This window comes from Anser anser (genome assembly GCF_964211835.1).
Source record: "Anser anser genome assembly, chromosome: 5".
NCBI classification, from domain to species: domain Eukaryota; kingdom Metazoa; phylum Chordata; class Aves; order Anseriformes; family Anatidae; genus Anser; species Anser anser.
In genome coordinates, this window is record NC_139725.1 from 65,755,277 (window position 1) to 65,773,322 (window position 18,046).

Here is an 18,046-nt window from a genome sequence, read left to right on the forward strand (position 1 = left end):
CCCACCACGCGTCTCGGCACCGCGGGAGGGTGTACGGCACTCCCTCGGGGAGACACCAGCCACTGCCCAGCCCTCCCACACCAAACCTCAGCACTACACAGAGCTCAGGAATTACGGAGGGTTGTTTTGAGCAGCCCTACCATAACCCACTGCAGCGGCTCTGCACGGTCATCCCCAGCACGGGGAAAATTGCCCAGCAGCAGCAGCAGCAGCAGCAGCAGCAGTCCAGCTGCTGACCCCCCTCTGCCCCGCGGCTGCAGGTCAGCCTGGCACAGCAGAAGCCGCTCTGAGGTCATTTCTGAGGATGTCTTGGGGAAAAGGACTAATGATGCAGAAGGACTTTACAACGCTTCTTGCACTCCACCAGGCCTCAGCTCTCCTGGCAGTACGTGAGAAACGCACGCAGCCATCCTTTGAACTTTGACGCCTTTGGCAGGTGCTGCAGAAAGCTTCCCCCAGGAGTCCATACACCAGGCAGCATCTCATCCTTGCTCACTTCTTTTTTTTTCTCAAGTGCTCTCTCCAAGTCACAGCTCTTCAGGTCCACCCACACAGCAGGACTACCAGCACGGTTCTCGTCTCGTTGCTGTGACATCCTGCTCGGGACCTTGACAGACGCAAACTCGGCCTACTAAAACTGCAGCAAGCCCCCTTCCCCACACTCTCCCGTCCCTCACCTCGCCCTCACGAGCAGCAGCGGAGCGGTGCTGAGCGCTGCTGACCTCACGACTCCTCCGTCTGCTCCCACCCCCAGCCAAGCCGTTCACGTTGGAAAACCGCCTTCTGCCTACACAGACCCAAGGAGTCAAAATTTATACTAATAACAGTAAATACTCACGGGACTTGCAGAGCCAAAACCCAAAATGCGAAAGGAGTTGAAAAACAGCCTGAGAAGACCCCAGGAGCCTGTTTTACGGTGCCACGAGGAAACGGATTTCCTTTCCCCAAGGGATTTGGCCTCACGGTGACGGCGCAGCCCCGCAGCTGAGGCAGCGGTGCCGGGCCCGTCCCTCCCCGTGCCACAGGACCACGCAGCACTGCCGTCAGGCTGGGGGAGGCCAGCCCCCGCTCACAGCTAATCACACCCGAACCAAGGCCAGGCTAAGCGTCTCCCACCCCGACCTTCCCCCAGGGGCAGCGCGGCGGCACGAGGACAGGGACAAACACGGGCCTGGGTGCGCGCTGCGGCCTCGGGGACGGGCTCCTCGGAGCGAGCGGGGTTTAGCTTGGGTTTCTCTACGGTATTTCACAAAGAAATGCAGGAGACAGGAAGCGTGTGGTTTTTGTTCTCTTCCTAAAGCACCCTGGAGCATCGTATCTCAGCTCCTGATCAAAATCAAACGACAGCTTGGGCTCTTTTGCAAAACTTTTCTGTAGATCTCGATCCTTAGATGCTTAGCAGAGCACATCACAAATTATTAATAAGTGAATTACATTTCCCCATGCCCTTTTATTAGACTGCTCATCAGAGCCCAACCTTCAAAGCCCAGCAAAGTGCAATGATTGAAAAGGGACGGGTTATTTATGTGGCTATATAAGTCTTGTCATCAATGACAGCTTAAAGGCAGCGAGCATACCTACAGCTAGTCTCACAGACAGAGCTTGAATTAGTCCAGACAGCAGCAATAACATCTCTAATTATGGAATGAGGTAAATAATTCATTGAACTTCTTTCAAACAGAAAGTGGAAACAAAACGCTCCCTTTCTGGGGAGCTCGCCGGCAGCACAGCAAGCGCAGGAGACAGGCCTGGCAGGGGGCACCGCGCCGCCCTGGGGCTCCAGGCCAGGCCAGGGACCGAAGGCAAAAGCTGCCGAGGCCGGCGGGTGTTCCCCTGCTCCCCAGGCGCCTCTTCCCCCTTCCACATGAGGCACAAAAGGTTGGACAGACTGAGATGTCGGGAAACCCATCCCGTGGAAGTTTTCTGCCGGGACTGTCTTACCCAGGCTGAACTCCCCGGGGAACACAATGTCCTGCCCTTTGCCCAGTGAGGCGCTGGATTAAAGAAATCTCGTTAGCGTCATTACATATTCAGCAGCCTAGCTGTTATAAAAGACCATAGTAATTAGTCCTGGTTTTCACCTCTCTGATTACAGGTCTCCTCGTGAAAGAGACAAAGAAGAGGCTCCCAAAACGCAATCGGAGCACGCATGCAGCGCGCTGTACCTCCCCCAGCCAGGCCCATTGCTCCTTCTATCTCATTACTCCGAGTAGTAGATGCACATGTTAATAGCTTTGTGGAGCAATTTATGAAGAATAATAGACTGTTTAACTGCGGCAGAGCAATTGAAATGCAAGCTTTGAACCTCTGCAATGATTCTACTGTACGCAGAGTGAAAATTAAAGGTTCGTTGTTACAGAGGAAACGATGATAAGACAAACTGTTCACGTGGTTATTGACGGCCCCACCACTGACAAACAGGCTGTTAAAATGAACGTGGAGGGGTCTGCAGCGGGGTGAGGTGAGTTGCGGGTGACCCACTGGCAGAGGTCAGTGACACCCAGGACAGGCAGGCAGGCAGGCTGCAGTTCCTCACCATTCATCACCTCCCGTTGGAAAACGCCACGTTTATCCGTGTAAGTGCACTTTCAGTAATGCAGACATCAATTGCACACACTTGTTTTTCCCTCAAACCTTACAGAAAAAAAACCAAGTGCACAAACAGCAGCATTTATAGATCTTTCTGAGTACGAAATGTGTCTGTTGGGGTTTCCACGGCCACACACAATCAAAAACCAGGTTTGCGGGGCTTTTCCAGTCCACAGCAAACCACCCTGGAATATAAGGCGCTAGCTTCCACTGATGGCCGTCGGTTCCACTACGAGCTGGGCAGCTCTGTTTCATCTCCGCTTTCTTCTTTTCGATTTGCCTGCAGAATTTTTAGTTTCCCATCTAGTTAATACCTCAACATGTGAGATGCTTTAGTGGATGCGGTTTGACTTAAAACAATTACGGCTTCCCAGTTTAAGCGAAAATGCCTCTGCCCCGCTCCCCCCAGCCACCCACCGACGCATTTCCCAGGGGAACCCCGAGCTCCCCGCGGTGCCGGGGGCTGCCTCCCCGCAGGAGCACCCGTCGCAGCAGGGCTCCCGTCTCCCACCTGCTGACTGGAGTTTCCAAGCACACTTCACAGTCCGCAGTTTCTATTCCCTAACTTCAGGCATCTGCCCGGGTGTCCATTACTTTTAATTTCTGAAAATTCATTTCAGATATGAAACATTCGACTCACAAAATGACAAAAACAGTTCTCGATTATACATACATACTTTTAAAACCAGCATTTTCTGATGAAAAACATTCTACTGCATGTTGTCTGATCAACTCTACATGCTAATCCGTTTTCCTAGCACATCACATGTCCATCCAGCAACTCTTCACGCTGTTTTTTTCCACCCTCAGTTAAATGCAGTGAATGGAATATGAGGCCCCATTTTAGATTTAACAGTGAGATTTTACTGCCAGCTTTCTAGTAAACTCTTCCTCATCTTTGACGTGCTCACCAACCTTTCCTTAAAAAATGCCTCTCTGCTTGCTTTCTGTTCCTCCCGTAACGTCACCTCTTTCACTCTCCTGTTCACAGCACAAACCACTGCCAGGCACCGAGAGGGTGAGTCAGGATTTCTGTCTCTCATCTTCTGTGACCAAAACAATGACAAAATATTTTGCCTTTTCTCAGTATGATAAGTTTGTGCTTTTCCTACGCTCATGTTCATGAGCCAAAGGGACAATCTGGAGCTGCAGTTTTTTCCTGACATGCACACATATGTCTCGCTAGGCGTTTGATGCCCTAACCTTGCTCCCTGGTTTCGGGCGTCTGTGCTGGTTTTGCTCAGGATGAAATCACGGTGCTCGGTGCAGGCAGAGAGACAGCTCCTCGGCGCATCCATGGCTGGGAGGCTCCCCTCCACCGCCCCCAGGCAGAACATGGTGACGGCCCCGTCACTCCAAACGTGGCGCTTCTGCTTTATTTTAGCATCACTGACATTTAAAATCCCTGTGCAGTCACGATGTAAATTCAAATTGGAGGTCATTCAGGGCTTACTCTGAATACTTGCGGTACTTCACATCTGTTATCTCTACAAATTCAATAAATGCAGTAAAATAAAGGAGGCACATTTATGAGAAATTCTGATGCAACTGATCAAATTAATATTTAACCCCATTGTACAAAAATTAGAGATATACATACAGATTGCAAGGTTAATTGCATTTCACAAGTAGGCCTCCTCTGCGAGCAGCGCAGTATGTACATTGCTAGAAATGTGCCTGACTGATTATCATCAAACCCAATATTTTTCTCGACTTCACCTTCTAACTACAGTTGGCTTATTAAATATTTTGTACATTCATTTATGCAGCAAGCACCTGGCATCCGCTTAGTGTAACACAAAGGCTGCATTTTCTAATAAGATTATAGATTGCGTTATGGTTCTAGAGCACTGTAAATCTGCGGGCAAAAAGAAGCGGGCACACACTTAACGGCAGAAGTAGAAGCGGTCCATATATCACGTAAAAAAAAACAGAGCAGGTTCCCCTCGCACATCCGCAGTGATGACTGCGGGTCTGGCCCAACGTCGTGGCTGAGAGCTGCCCCGCAGCCCGATGCTGCGGCTCACACGGCGCAGGGCTGACCCCGCGGTGGTGAGGACCGGGCTCACTGCGCCTTCGGGGCTCCTTGGCCACGTTTACCCCTCTGTCACTCTCCCTCCTCTCCCTCCTTTTCACTTTAGACGCTTTCCTCTTTCTTTTGTGTTCAGTTCGGTAGGAGGTCCGGATTTCTGCTCCTTTATTAGCACTGGCACAATGCAAATGTTTTCCTTTCTGATGTGAGCCTTCTGCCCGCATCGCAGGGAAGGTGCTGATTAAATCGCCCCCCCTCCCCAAAACCCTGTCGAAAGGAACGTCAACAAACAAACCCAGAGAGCGGCGGTGTGCAGGTGGATACCGAGTTACGGGGATTAACCACAGAGGGAAATAAATTGGGATTCTCACTGAGGTCTGCAAGTCTACAGCAGGCAAACCACGTGGAAACACCAACCGTCCCCTGTAAGGCCCAGTCTCCTCTCCCAGCCACACCAGGCATTTCCACACGGGATGGGAATTGGCCATTTCGAGGCAGAGCTGACCTGGTGTAGCCTTCACCGAGCAGCGGGGCTCTTCCCTGCCCAGGGCACAAGGACATGGGGAAAGCTCGGGGCATGGTGGTGTCTCTGAGGCTTAGAAATCAAGAGACACCAGCCAGGCAAAAGTAGATTACATCAGTTGTGCTGATCAGAGAAACTTATTCTTCCTAGCAGACTTATCTGTATCCGTTTTTTCTCTGAAACACTTGATCATAAGGACAACTAAGAAATGGAAATGGAAATTTTCAAGAAAAATTGTGGAAGCTGGTTGAAAACAAAAATCTAATTCATAATTCATTTGTAGAAGTCTCATCTGAACAAGTTTTCCAACACTATTCAAGCGGGTTGAATAATTCAAAGAAATACCAATTTATTCAATCAAAACGATGGCAAAATTTGGGAAATCTGATTTTCCTCCGCATCCCCGGGTTTGCATTAGCATGAGTGACAGCAGATTTGTGTCAGTGTCAAGGAAAATGAATCAAGGCAAATAGACATGGAAAACTAAACAGAGTCCAAACCAGCCCCATAAACTACACTGAAATACAAATATAGAAACCCCAAAACATGGAAAACAAAAGCACTGCACCATAAACCTTCAAAACAGCTGCGGGATCAAGCTGCTTTTTGCCTGAAGAGATGGAAATGGAACAACTCAGTTTCTGAAGCTCGTGGTTCTTTACATTTTGCAGATTCAGCCTTCTGCCTACTTTTTACCAGTATTTTGCTTATTATCATCATAATCTCAGAGAAGCTGTATTAGCAATTTACTGCTTCAAGTAAAAGAAGGAAAGTGTTTAATAAAGGAGGTCGCCAACACTTCTTAATGCGCTCAATAATCCTGCAAAGCAAATACAAAACATCACCATCCTGAACTGCGGCTGAAGGACTGCAGGTGACAACAGAAACTGCAAGACCAAAACAAACTGAAATTCAGTTCCCTGAACTCCAGCTAGCAAACATATTCCTCGAAACAGCAGGGGTGAAAGCTTTGCACAGGAAGAGGATTTCAGAGGAGCCTGGTTAGATGAGAAAATATTTGATGCTGACAGGGCTGGCAGGGAAATCCAGAACTCCACTGTAGAAGGGGCTGCTTTCCGTGCTTTGGGAGAGATAGAAAAGCTGAAAAATATACGGGGTGGCTGTCTGAAAGAGGCAGGGATCTAGCACTGCCAAATAACGTGCAATATTAAATGTGTCATGACAAATAGACACTGAGAACTGCTAGAAAAGTCAGGCATGTCCAAACAACATGGAGCAGTGCCCCGGAACTGACTCTGGGAGCACAGGACTCGAGCTCCTCTAATCTGCCATTGTTTGTGAAAAAGAAAAAAAAAGGAGAAAGAAAAAAAAAGGAAAAAGAGGGAGGACAATCTTTTTTCTGACTTAAAATAAACAAACCATAACTTCATGTCAGAAGATGTACTCTACCCGTCAGTCTAACAGGTAATGGAGCCGCAGCCCTGCCCGTTCATCACCCGCTCCCATCCATCCGCGTGGGAGCAGCCTCTGAGTCCGCCGTCCTCACACCTTGTCCTTAGGAGCCCGTGGCAGAGAGGTTTTTACAACATCTCACCTTGTAGGAGCACATACATCCACATCACAACCGCGTCCTTCAACCACCAAGTCCCCGGAGGCAGGAGCGTCTGACTGCGTGCTGTGAATGTGCCGAGCACACTTCGGGCACTGTAATAACACCAACAAATTAATGCTTGCAAGGTGTGAAAGCTGTCACTGTGCAGGCACTGGAGAAGTCCAAAGGCACGCTATTACTGCGAGCAGGGGTCTCAGCACACGGCCACACAGTGCAGCTATTTGGGCAGAAAAGGCAAAGAGAGAAAAAAATAATAATAAAATAAAATAAAATAAAATAAAATAAAATAAAATAAAATAAAATAAAATAAAATAAAATAAAATAAAATAATATAAAATAAAATAAAATAAAATAATATAAAATAAAATAAAATACTTTAAAATAGTTCATGTTGCCAGAGCTGCTCCCACAAAGCAATGCCACATGCTAGATCTGCAATGCCACACGCTAAACCTACCAAGTGAGGTTTGCTGTTCTGCCAGTGCTGCAGCAGTCTGCATTTGTTGCCGCGTGTGGTTTGCGAGCTGGGGCTGATGAGGCTGAGCCAGACGGGAGCCGGGCTCACAAGGCTGCTCCTGCGCAACCCCAGCGTGTGCCATGAGTTACCACCACGAGTGCAGTGCAGCTAGCTCGGGCTGGAGATGTCAGCAGGATGCAGCTGGTGGTTTCTGATAAGTACCCGAGTACCACCAGGCAACAGAAGCTGCTTTTCAAGGTTACCCACCCTGTTAGGCCCCTTAAGTCAGGCACAGAAAAGCACGAAGCAAAAGAAAACCCGCGCAGAAGTCAGATTACGGAGCATGCCCCAAGCGCTGGGCAGGACCGTGGGTTGTCAGTGGTCCCATGCATCTCCAGGGGAGCAGCTGAGCAGAGGCAGCACGCCCCTCCCGCAGTACTGGAAGCAGAATGCAGCCCTTCTCTCTGCTGGCTTGAAAAAAAGGCAAGAAGTTGGTTCCCGTTAGAAAATGCACACCGGAATTTTCCAATTCAGTGGAAAAGCAGAAAATCCAGGTCAGTTCAGACTTGATTTTGCTTGAAGGGTAAATTGGAAAACAATTCACCCCTCCATTTATGCTGTACAGGAGCTGGAGATGTTCGCCTGCCACTGGCAGCCCAGGAGCGGAGTTGCAGCGGGCAGGAGCGCTGCTGGCTGCCCCGTGCCCCGCGGGGCTGGGGCCTCCTGCGGCTCCCCCTGCTCCGCGTCCTGGGGCTGGGGCACAGCAAAGCCCCCGCCTGGCGTTGTGCCTTGTGATGCTCCGCCAGCACAACCAAAGGGAAAGCCGGCCGAGCAACGTTTCACGTTTCATTTATTATTATTAACGTTAATTTATTATTATTATTAACGTTTCACGTATCATTTCCAACATTAATGCCTCTTCAAACAAGTTTAAAAGTCCCCCAGAGGTGGGTTGGTTTTTTGTTTGTTTGTTTTTATTCCGGTAGCTGAAAGCCAGTGACTGCACAAAGGGAAATGGTTCGTTCTGTTTCCCTCACCCACCAGTAGGGTACAGGCAAAGAAGCAGAGAAGAGCTGTGCCATGCTTCATTGCTCCGAGTTCCTCGAGTGCTCGTGAGATACCTCTGTCTCAGAGAAGACAAGCGCTTTTTACTCCCTTAATGTCACCCCACATTTGGCACCCAGTATTTGGGAACTGCAGTGTTTATTTGCCCTGCTTATGTTGCCCAGCAGAGCTGTGGCCAGCCCCCATACCCCAGGGGATGCCTGCTGAGCACGCCCTGACCTGCGCGGGGGCTGCGGCACGGGCAGGGGACGACGGCAGGCCTGGCGGCACGCTGAGTGTCTGCCAGAGACCGAGAACGCTCCCACCTTGTCTGCTCCCATCTCACAAATCCAGCACTAACAACGTTTTCGCCATGCTTTCCCATGCCTCCCCCTTTCTAAGGCTACCTGCTGTCGCCTCCCGTCCGCACCAGAGAGCAGACAAACTGCTGTGGGGAACGAGGACGGTGACGGCGTACCTAAAAGACAGGGGCAACTCCAGCAGGGCGAGGGTGGAGGAAACTCCTGCACACACCTGGCACCACGGCAGCGACGTGTCAGGTTTCCTGCATCGTCTGGCACCGAAGCTGCCGTTTCTGCCTCACACGCATCCTTTCAAGCTCACCGTACAGCCCCCGGTGATTTAGTATCAGCACTTACGCACTCAAGGGGGAGAAAGCAGCATATAATTAAAATCAAACTTTTAGCAGTTGAAAATGACAACTAATCCTTTAGCTAGAATAATACTTGTAACATTTAATTGTCAAAAATATATATTTCCAACAACTTCTGTGCTCCAAATCAGCTTACTGTCCAAAGGGTACGTGATCCTGATGCACTATGAAAAGGCAGAATAAAGGGGTTGGTACTCAGAGCTGGTTGGAAGCTGCTACTAAATTACATGAGCTTTGTGATTGAGGAGCAGGTGCCTTTCTGTCACCATTTCAGAGCACAGTCAGTGTACTTAAAAGGAGTCATTCAGGTGCCTTTCACAGTGCTGAACCTGCTTCAGCAGAGTGTGAATGATGAAGGCATGCTATAAATTAAAAACTACTTCCTCAAACTTCCCTGCTAGCTTTTTTTTTTTTTTAATTTAAAGGAAAACCATCAAAACAAACAAAACCAAACTACTTGAATTACTCAGGATTACGTGCCAATAGCTGCCAGAAAGCAAACGCTGCATGACCTGTAGCCTGGGGGAGGACGTAGCATTAGGACACTAATGGCTGCAAGATGCAAATTGCTGCCATGAAGTGAGTTGCTGTGACCGCTTTGACCCAAAGCTATTACAGGTTGTAAAAAGGTTGGTTTGTTTGTTTCCAAAGCCATCACTGAGCTTCCCTTCCCTTCCCTCCCCTTCCCTTCCCACCACACTCCCAGGAGATGGATGGTCCCTGGAAGGACTTAGAGAAGAGATGAAGCTGACAGCACAACGTGCCTTTAGCTTATGCTGCTGCACCAGATCTCTTTCCTTGCAGTGGTGTCATGATATGTTGGCTGTGCTTACCAAGCCTTCATATCTGTGCACGCATTGGTGCTAAAACCAAGCAAAAAGATAACCCAGAAATACCTGACTCCAGTAAAACCCAGCTTAGGCTGGTGCTGCGCTCAGAGACATCAGCCCCTAGTTTGGCACTGGCGGGCCCGCCTGCTCAAGCAAGTGCCAGTCTGGGGACTCTGGGAAATCCAAAACTCCAGACTGATAAAGAGAGAAGAAAAGCTTTACAGTTGTGCTAGCAGTGTCCTTCCCTCGATCCAAAGGGCTTTTGATTAGTTATTAGATTAATTTCCTCATTCCGCTCTAACTACAATGGATGGAGATTAATTTATTAAAGGTTTTGTATTAACCAAGGAGTCTTAAAAACTATTGATGAAAAAAGACTTTGAGGGCAATTCCTAATGAGAGCTTGTGCCATCTCTAAACTTCTATTGAACTTCCAGATTTCCTTTGAAGAAGCAAAGTGTTTTAAAAAGTTTCCTAAGGTGACATAAAACTTTCTATTTTATATATTTTACAATAAACCATATTTTTCTGCTGAACCCATGTAGAGATCTAAAACTATCAAGCAACAAGTCTGCCTATTAAAGCCCCTGCCTTTTGTTGGCTATTTCACTTGCATTAACTAGGAAATTGCCCAGCCCCATTGTCGGTAAGATAAATGTGTTCTCGCTGGAAAATGTTAGCGGATTTTAATAGCGGATTCCACCTCATAATTTCTTGTTTCTTTCTAGATACATCGTAATGGTATCTGCTTTGAAGTTCTTATCTTGCTTTATCTTTTCTTCTTTAAGAAGCAATTTCTTGTTATTTCTTGTGCTGGAACTAGCCTTTATGTAGAAGTCTGAAAGCACAAAGAACAAAAGTGTCCAGCCTTGCAGAACTGTTAGCACGCGTCTAATAGAAACGTCTGCAGTTTTTCAGAACCAGTGGAAGCGTGTAACTGCCTTTCAGGTCTCCCCAGACTGCCGGTGCGTTGTGCAGCCTACCCCTAGAATGACACCTCGGGTTGGTGCTCAGCCTCGCTGGGCCCAGCCCCGAGGAGGACGGGGAACTCTGGACGCGAAGCATCTGTAGCTGTACACACCGTCTGCATGGTGCTGAAGACACCGTCAAGCAGCTGTTGGAGAGGAAAAAGCCAGACCCAAATGTACCAAAGGGGAAATTTCAGGCGTCCTCATTTTTACAGCAGAAATACAAAATTTCACAAAGCCGTTGTGCCACCATTTTGCAGTGAGAAGCACCGCGGAGCCTGGTGCCCGTACAGCCTGCCAGCGCCCCGGCAGGAGACGGCTGCTGTCCCGCCTGGGTCCCCGGGGACCAGCCCAGGGCACCACCAGCCCTCGCAGGGTGGCGGGGAAGAGAGCTCAGCAGCACGGAGCAAAGGGATCAGGCCCCTCAGATTCCCACGACCTCCTCCAGGCACACAAAGCAGAGAAGCCCTACTAAGAGCCCTACTAAGAGCCCTAAGAAGGAGGTGCGTTAAGAAGGGCATCCCATGGCCTGGGCTGTTCCCAGGCACCTTAGGAAGGTAACCAAGGGAGGTAAGAAATGCAACAGCAAAGGCTGTTTTAACTCTTCCGGCAATGAAAAACACATTCGAAGAGGGAAATGACAGGTGGGTTACAGAACTGCCATGCCAGTATTAGCTGCTAATATAAGTATTAAGAAAACATGACTTCCATAAAATATTTAGGATAGAACATATAAATATTTATTAATTTTAATCAAAGAGAATGAGAAAGTTGTTCTGGCTTCAACTTTTGGGAACCAAAACAAGTTCGGCCTGACAACTGCTACTTGCTTGCTTTTCAGAAAGGAAATAAAAAGTCTGGGGAAGCAGAAACCTTCCACGGGACATAGCTGGGGAACCAGTACCAGATACAGGCTTGAGATGCCAACAGCAACTGAAGTCAGCTTATCCAGATTTGACTGGACACAGTCCTGGGCAGCTGTCCAGGGGACTGGACTAGGTCATATCAAGAAATTCCCTCCAACCTTCTGTGATAAAGGGATTAGAAAATAGCCATGCACTCTGCTAGCTAATAGAAGTGTGTACCTTTGTTGGTATACGTCACATATGTGTATGTCTACCAGTATATATACTGAGTGGACTCTGACATACCTATACAGGATCACAAGAGGGAGTCAATCATCCTTATCCCTCTACTTATGTTACCTGGATGCCAAGTTCACACAAGATGTTTGGGCCTCTAATTCCTTTTGTACTCACTTCCCAAAATAAAACCTGCCTGTGAAACTTCAGTTTCCTGCTGGCACAAACCGTGGCAGGATGGGTAGCGCCTCCAGGAAAAAGCAAGATGAGAGCTGTGCCCTTGAGGGTGTCTCTGAAGCACAATCCCTCCAAAATAAAACCTATCTGATGCAGGTTATGCCCTCCTTGCTCAGGGCTGTGCTGCACGTCAAAGTCTCGTTCGACACAACTGAGAAGGTCTCCCAGTCCTGATCTTACGGACAGCTCTGTATTTGTGCCTCGAGTCTTCAGTCAGCCACTGACACATGACCTCAGGTGCTCTGTGAAGAGAAGGTCGGGCACAGTGTATGATTATTAACTAGCTACGGCAAGGAAGACGCACGCATCAATAACTGGTGTATCACAGCTGCCACTGAGCATGGTCTGCTGGGAGGCTCCGGCACAGGGGAATTCCCCCCAGGGAGAATTCCTTGTGCTCTGGCCACTGGGTAGGGCTTGTTTCTTTCATTCATCTTTTGTCTGTGTTTTCCACTTGGACCATGCTCTCCCCCACATTTTCCTTTTAAGCCATGCAACATATTTTATTTGGTACATAGCATAAAAGAAGAGATAGCAATTGCTGCAATAGCTCGGCAGAGTGGAGCAGGGTTCACACATCCCACTTGCATTTCCAAGGGGCAAACAGAAATGTACCCACATGCGAATCAGATTGGGCAATTTCACTCCCTGCAAGTAAACAAAATTACTTATTCTTAAAAATCAAAAGGTAATCACTCTCTTTTCAAATTGTGTGAAAAGACGGAGACTGGATCTCCATTCCTGAGACACGAATCAAACCCAGACTAAATTTAATGATGTTAACAGTCATCTTCAGCTTTCATAATCATTCAAAGGGCTTCTGCTGAATTTATTTGATCTCAGGCTTTTTGCTCACATTTCAGCAGTATTTTAGAGAGCCTATAATGTCTGAGAGGCTTCATGTTCTGAAAAGGGAAGGAATCACAAGACTAATATTACTATTTATTACTTTTTTCAACTCAGTCAAACTTAAATTACATGCACAAAACTTCGGGATGATAGAAGGCACATAAACGCCCATATTTAGTATTTTGATTAGTCACAGAAGAAAGCAAATCATGAGCTTGTCTATAGAAGTTGCCAAGCTGCTGACAAAGTCCTTCAGAAATAATGCTGGACGATAATGAAGTCTAGTTTATGAATGAAGTTTGTGCCAAGGTAGGACAGCATCCCTTCAGCATTATAAACAGCGCTTTGATGAAAGTTTCATAAATTGTTTAATTTTTCTCTTTTATCTTCTCTCACCCTCCCCTCCCCAAACACTATCCTTCTTCAGAGCAGCCTCCGCAGAGGAACAGCTGGGTCGGGAGACGGGAGAAGCCTCCTGAAGATGACAGGCGGGGGGTTCTCACTGCTCTCTTGGAGGAAAGACACCTCAGTTACGGATATCAGATATAAGCAGAGGAGCAACCAGCCTAGACCCTGTCACACGTACGCTCCTAGAGACAAAGGCAGCTGAAATACAATCAGTATTTTCGTTTGGACAGGAATGGATGACCAGAAACTATTGCCCTGTACAGGATGCCTCCAGGCTCTGGTGGAACAGGTCAGCTCCCTAAGCAGTACTGAGTATATCACATGGTAATTATGACCATGGACCGCAGAGAGAGGACACTGGGAACCTAGTTGTTCTCGGCTAATGTTTATTTTTAAATGGAGCTGTATTACCAGAAAAGATTAAAACCTTTCCTAGCTCCATAAATCCTCCAGCCCCGTGACTCAAGAAGCTGCCTGGGAAAGGGAAGTTCACAGTCATTCACTCCCATTGCCCAGTGGTGGTCTTCATCCCACGTACCCCCTTCCTCCAGGAACGCAACTTCAGGCCCATCCCTCTGCCCTGTGCCACAGGCCCACCTTCAGCACCTCCTTTTCTCTTCCTGTTTCCCGAAAATGTGCCCTTGCCTTCACTTTTAGGTCCGAGGCCCCACCAGGCTGAGCCCGGGGGCTGCTGGCTCCACGCGCACGGCGGGGCTGCGCTGCAGGGGCCTCTGGTCTCACGCTGATTCCTCTCCCAGCAAGCCAGTAGTTGTTGATGTCAGAATGACACGCAGATATCACCCACTTTTATTTAGAGAATTACTAAATTGCTGCAGTCTCTAGGTTCTCCCTTATCGCGTTGGTTCAGCTCGTGCCTGCTCCGCGCAGTTGCTGCCTTTGTATTGCCTTTGTTCAAATTTGCATTCAGACGACAAGCCAAGGAATGTGCACCTCGCCTCTGCATCTCCTGACATATTTCTCTGGAAGGCTGGCAGCAGCTCAAGCAGCCCTTCTTGTAGGGAAGGGAAACCACCGAGAGGATCACTGCGTTCCCGGAGCAATGCTGGATTTTTGTCTTTGTTGTGTCTCGTACCGCGCTGGAACACTGCTGGGTGTTCAGCAAATAAATAAATCAACAGATCCGGACAGAGAAGCCAGATAAAGGCTGCAGAGAAAGGTCCCTGATTTGCACGTTGAGTCTGTTCATTGATCATCTGTGGTAAATCCTGGCTACAGACAGCAGAAAATACAGGGACTGCTTTCTTGGACATACCTCTTCGTTTCAATGTTTGCTTCAAAGCGTTCAGGCGCAGCCGGCCCGCGGGAGGGCAGGGCCGAGGCTGTCAGCACGGAGACCGAGGCTTGCAAAGAGCCACCGCAGCAAGCAGCAGAGAGCCCCGTCTGAACCATGAAAGGGGGAGGTGTGTAAGCCCTTCCCTTTCCCCATCACAGGCTCCCACTTCCTCTTCCCAGCTAAAGCTAAGAAGGAAAAAATGCACTTTAAGAGAATGGCTCCTTTGAAACGAGGCAGAACACGGTTACAGGGGGATGAAGACGAAGCCTTGTGATAAGGCCACGGGCAGCAAGAGCAGTGATGCTGGGAACAATGGAAATTTCACAGGTGTTAGAGCTGAACTGCAGTACAGGCAGCAGGGCGAAAAGGTGCCAGGGCTTTAGGGGGAATTTTTCTTCCCATTATTTTAGTGATACCAGGGAGAGGTGAGAGACACAGAAATAATCAAGAATACCCTGATTGAAAAGGGAAAACACAAACATGCACAACAATTGCGTCGTCTCTGCTTCCCCACAATCAGGTGGCATCTTCTGCTGAGCTGCCTCTCCAGCAAGGCTCTCCCACCCCACTGGGTGCGCACAGGGGCAGTGGCAGGCTGCGGGCAGACACGTCACTGCCTTTAAGAGGGCGGCACCTGCAGGGACACATCACGTGCAGCCCTCCCGAGGCCTTCACAGTTGTTAAAGCTCAACACAAAGATTGACTTTTTTGTTCAGGGCATAAGTGTAGTGGGGAACGCGCCCACCAGCAGGCAGGAGAGGTGCCGCAGGGGGTGATGGTGAGCTGTGGCAGAGCAGTGACACGCGCGGCCCCGCCGCTGTCCCCACTGCCCCGCGCCCCGAGGGGCTGCCCGAGGGCAGGGGCTGCTGCGAGCCGAGGGAGAGCAGCTTGTCCCTCCGTGTCCTGCCCCAGCTGAGGAGCAGCACCGGCAACCTGCGAGAGCAGTTAATTGGGGTAATGCAATTAAATGATTAAACAAATTAAACAAGGCACAGCTTGCTCTACAGGCCAGCTCCAAGGTGCCAAGTTTCAATTCTAATCAACCGGGCGTTATTCTCTTTAAGTGATCCTTCGCATGACATCTCAACAGGCACTGCAGGAGTATCACATCTCACTCTTTTTTTTTTCCTAAATGTTCTCCAGATGCATTCTGGTCTTTTTTAAAAAACTATCACCAAGCAAAATGTGCTATCATCTATATAGAAAGCAGAAAGAATAAATGAAGTACTGAACACCTTTACTGCCCTGAAAACATCTAGGTGTCTCTCCAGCACAGTGCTCCCTGCTGCAGGATCTCTGACACCTTTTTCCCAGGTGTGGTGTGAGAGTCACACAGCGGCTCACCACATTAAGCTCAGTGGCCACCATGGAAACATGTACAGCAAAATATTGGGGGGACTCAAAGAGGAACCAGAGCACAGCCCTGATTTGGGGGCACACGCAGAAACTGGCAGTGTCCTGCTGGTGTGCTCGGGATCTGGGCAGGGGCAGAGCCAGCTCTGGCCGGGGTGGGAGGGGAGAAGTGGGATCAGACTGGAGCTGCTGCTCTTCCCTTCCAGTGACAGATTACTCTCATTTGAAAGCTTATTAGAGCAAAACTCATTTGTACTGATGATCCTTTCCAGGAGCTACAGCAGTGTGCTAAGCAGTCCTTTAACTAGAGAAGGAGCTGTGTTGAAGATACTCTTTGGTTCACATTTGTCTCTTTTTCTAGTGGTTTAATGCTGCCAGCTTGGGCAAACAGAGTCGCCTCCTTCCCCTGAGTACTTAGGAAACATGCAACCAGTTACTGTACCCCAGCGACCAAAGTTGCCGCTGAAGAAGCCTGCTCGGAAGCGTTTCATTTCAGCCAGAAGCTCGGAGCGGGTGGAGGTGGCAGGCACTGGGCTCACTTCCCTGGCCGGCCCGGCGCTGTCATCGAGGCAAAACACCGGGACACACGCTCCGACAGGAATCGTGCATTTCACACCACATCCACCAGCTACTGTCTGTGGTATCTGTGATAATCCTGACGGCTTTGTCCCCCTCGCACAGAAGCAGGTTTAATCATAACAGCAGTGGTGCTAATAGCACTGCCATCGCTGCATGATTCCCTAACCACGTACCAAGCTTACTGTGCAGCAGTACCGTCTTCATTCTGGATGCCAATTAGTTCCAAAGATGACAATTAAACATCTTTACACAGAGTTATGCAAACGCCAAAGCAAACTCCTCCCTGTACACCGGGCCCATTACACTTTAGGTTCCTGTGCTGCAGCGCACAACAGCGACGTGTGCCCACCTCGTGTGACCCCAGCTGCAAACAGCTGCCACCGGCCGAGCCCGGGTTAGCAAAGACCTAACTTCTCTGTGCAATTTTCGGATGCCATCTGAATCAATCACAGGCGTTAGAACTTGGAAAGACTGAGAGATCACCCCGTGTGTACCTCCACCCCACCACAGGATCAACCCCATCAGTAGGTATGCCCACGGTGACACTCGTGTTTTACATTGTGTGCCAGCTGTCCGTACAGCACCGACTCGATCAGGGACAGGGCTTTTCACATGTACTGCATTGCTTCCCTGTCATTTACCGTATGCCCTGCTCAGCCAGGAGCTGGAAGAACGGCAGTAATAGAGCTGTTTGTTGCCTCAACTCTTCGTGTCACCAGTGTCTTGCTCGGGCGTGCAAATATTCAGTAACTAGAGCTGCATTATACCAAAAGCCAAGATGTCTCAAAGCAGCTGCTTTCACGTTCTCTTGCTCCTGCCCCCAACAGCCAGTGTTGTCCTCTTCTTCCCCCGGCCCTTCACTGCCGACCTCTGCAAGGACGAGACATTAAAGAAGTTCCCCCCAGAGCGGCCCTGAAGATTTTCGGGGTGGCCTATGTTTCTGAAACACAATCAGACAGTATACGTTCCTGATCAGTCATACATGGACTGACAGAATAAGGAAAAACCTCACCCGACCCCTGAAGAGAGGGCCGAGAGCCATCCCTGGAAACAAGGGGCACAGCCTCGGTGGGAACACACAAAACCTCCGGGGTCAGAGCTCAGCCTCTGCGGGAGGCCCGGACGTCAGCTTGATCTCCAGAACTCGTGCCCAGCCTTTGGTGGGAACGTGTGGCAGAGGGGTTGCTGCTCATCACGGAGAGCCCAGGAGAAAATCCCCGCCTGGTTTTTGCCACGTCCCGATCCCGTGTGGGAGGCTGGGGACACAGCACCCGGCAAACCGCAGCCTGGTGCCTGACGCTGGGAACGCAGCAAGGTGTCCTTGCTAACATCTGCCTGCTACCTGCTGCCATGGCTGCAGGAGGCTGTGGTGGAAGTACTTCTTGGCTTTCCTACGGCTTGTATAAAACCACTATTTTGCTATTCATTGAGAGTACAAATAAATGATGCACGGCTGTGCTTCTCTGTGGGTTTTTTTTGTTGTTGTTGTTGTTTTTTTCTCTCTAATTTGGACTTGAAAAGTTGAAAAATTAAAAAGTTTTACACATAAATTTAA

General features: G+C 49.1%; 1 long non-coding RNA gene across 7 annotated transcripts in view; it reads right to left on the reverse strand.

The window, feature by feature from the left end:
- LOC310901025 overlaps positions 1 to 18,046 on the reverse strand; it is a 315,297-nt gene that overhangs the window by 201,995 nt on the left and 95,256 nt on the right. The window contains exon 5 of one of the 7 annotated variants that reach the window (XR_014585538.1): positions 839 to 14,744. The exons of 5 other annotated variants lie outside the window; for them this stretch is intronic. This is a non-coding gene — a long non-coding RNA (uncharacterized lncRNA). Of the gene's footprint in view, positions 1 to 838; positions 17,432 to 18,046 lie in introns of all 7 variants that reach the window. One more of the 7 variants, XR_014585539.1, reaches the window with a different exon arrangement.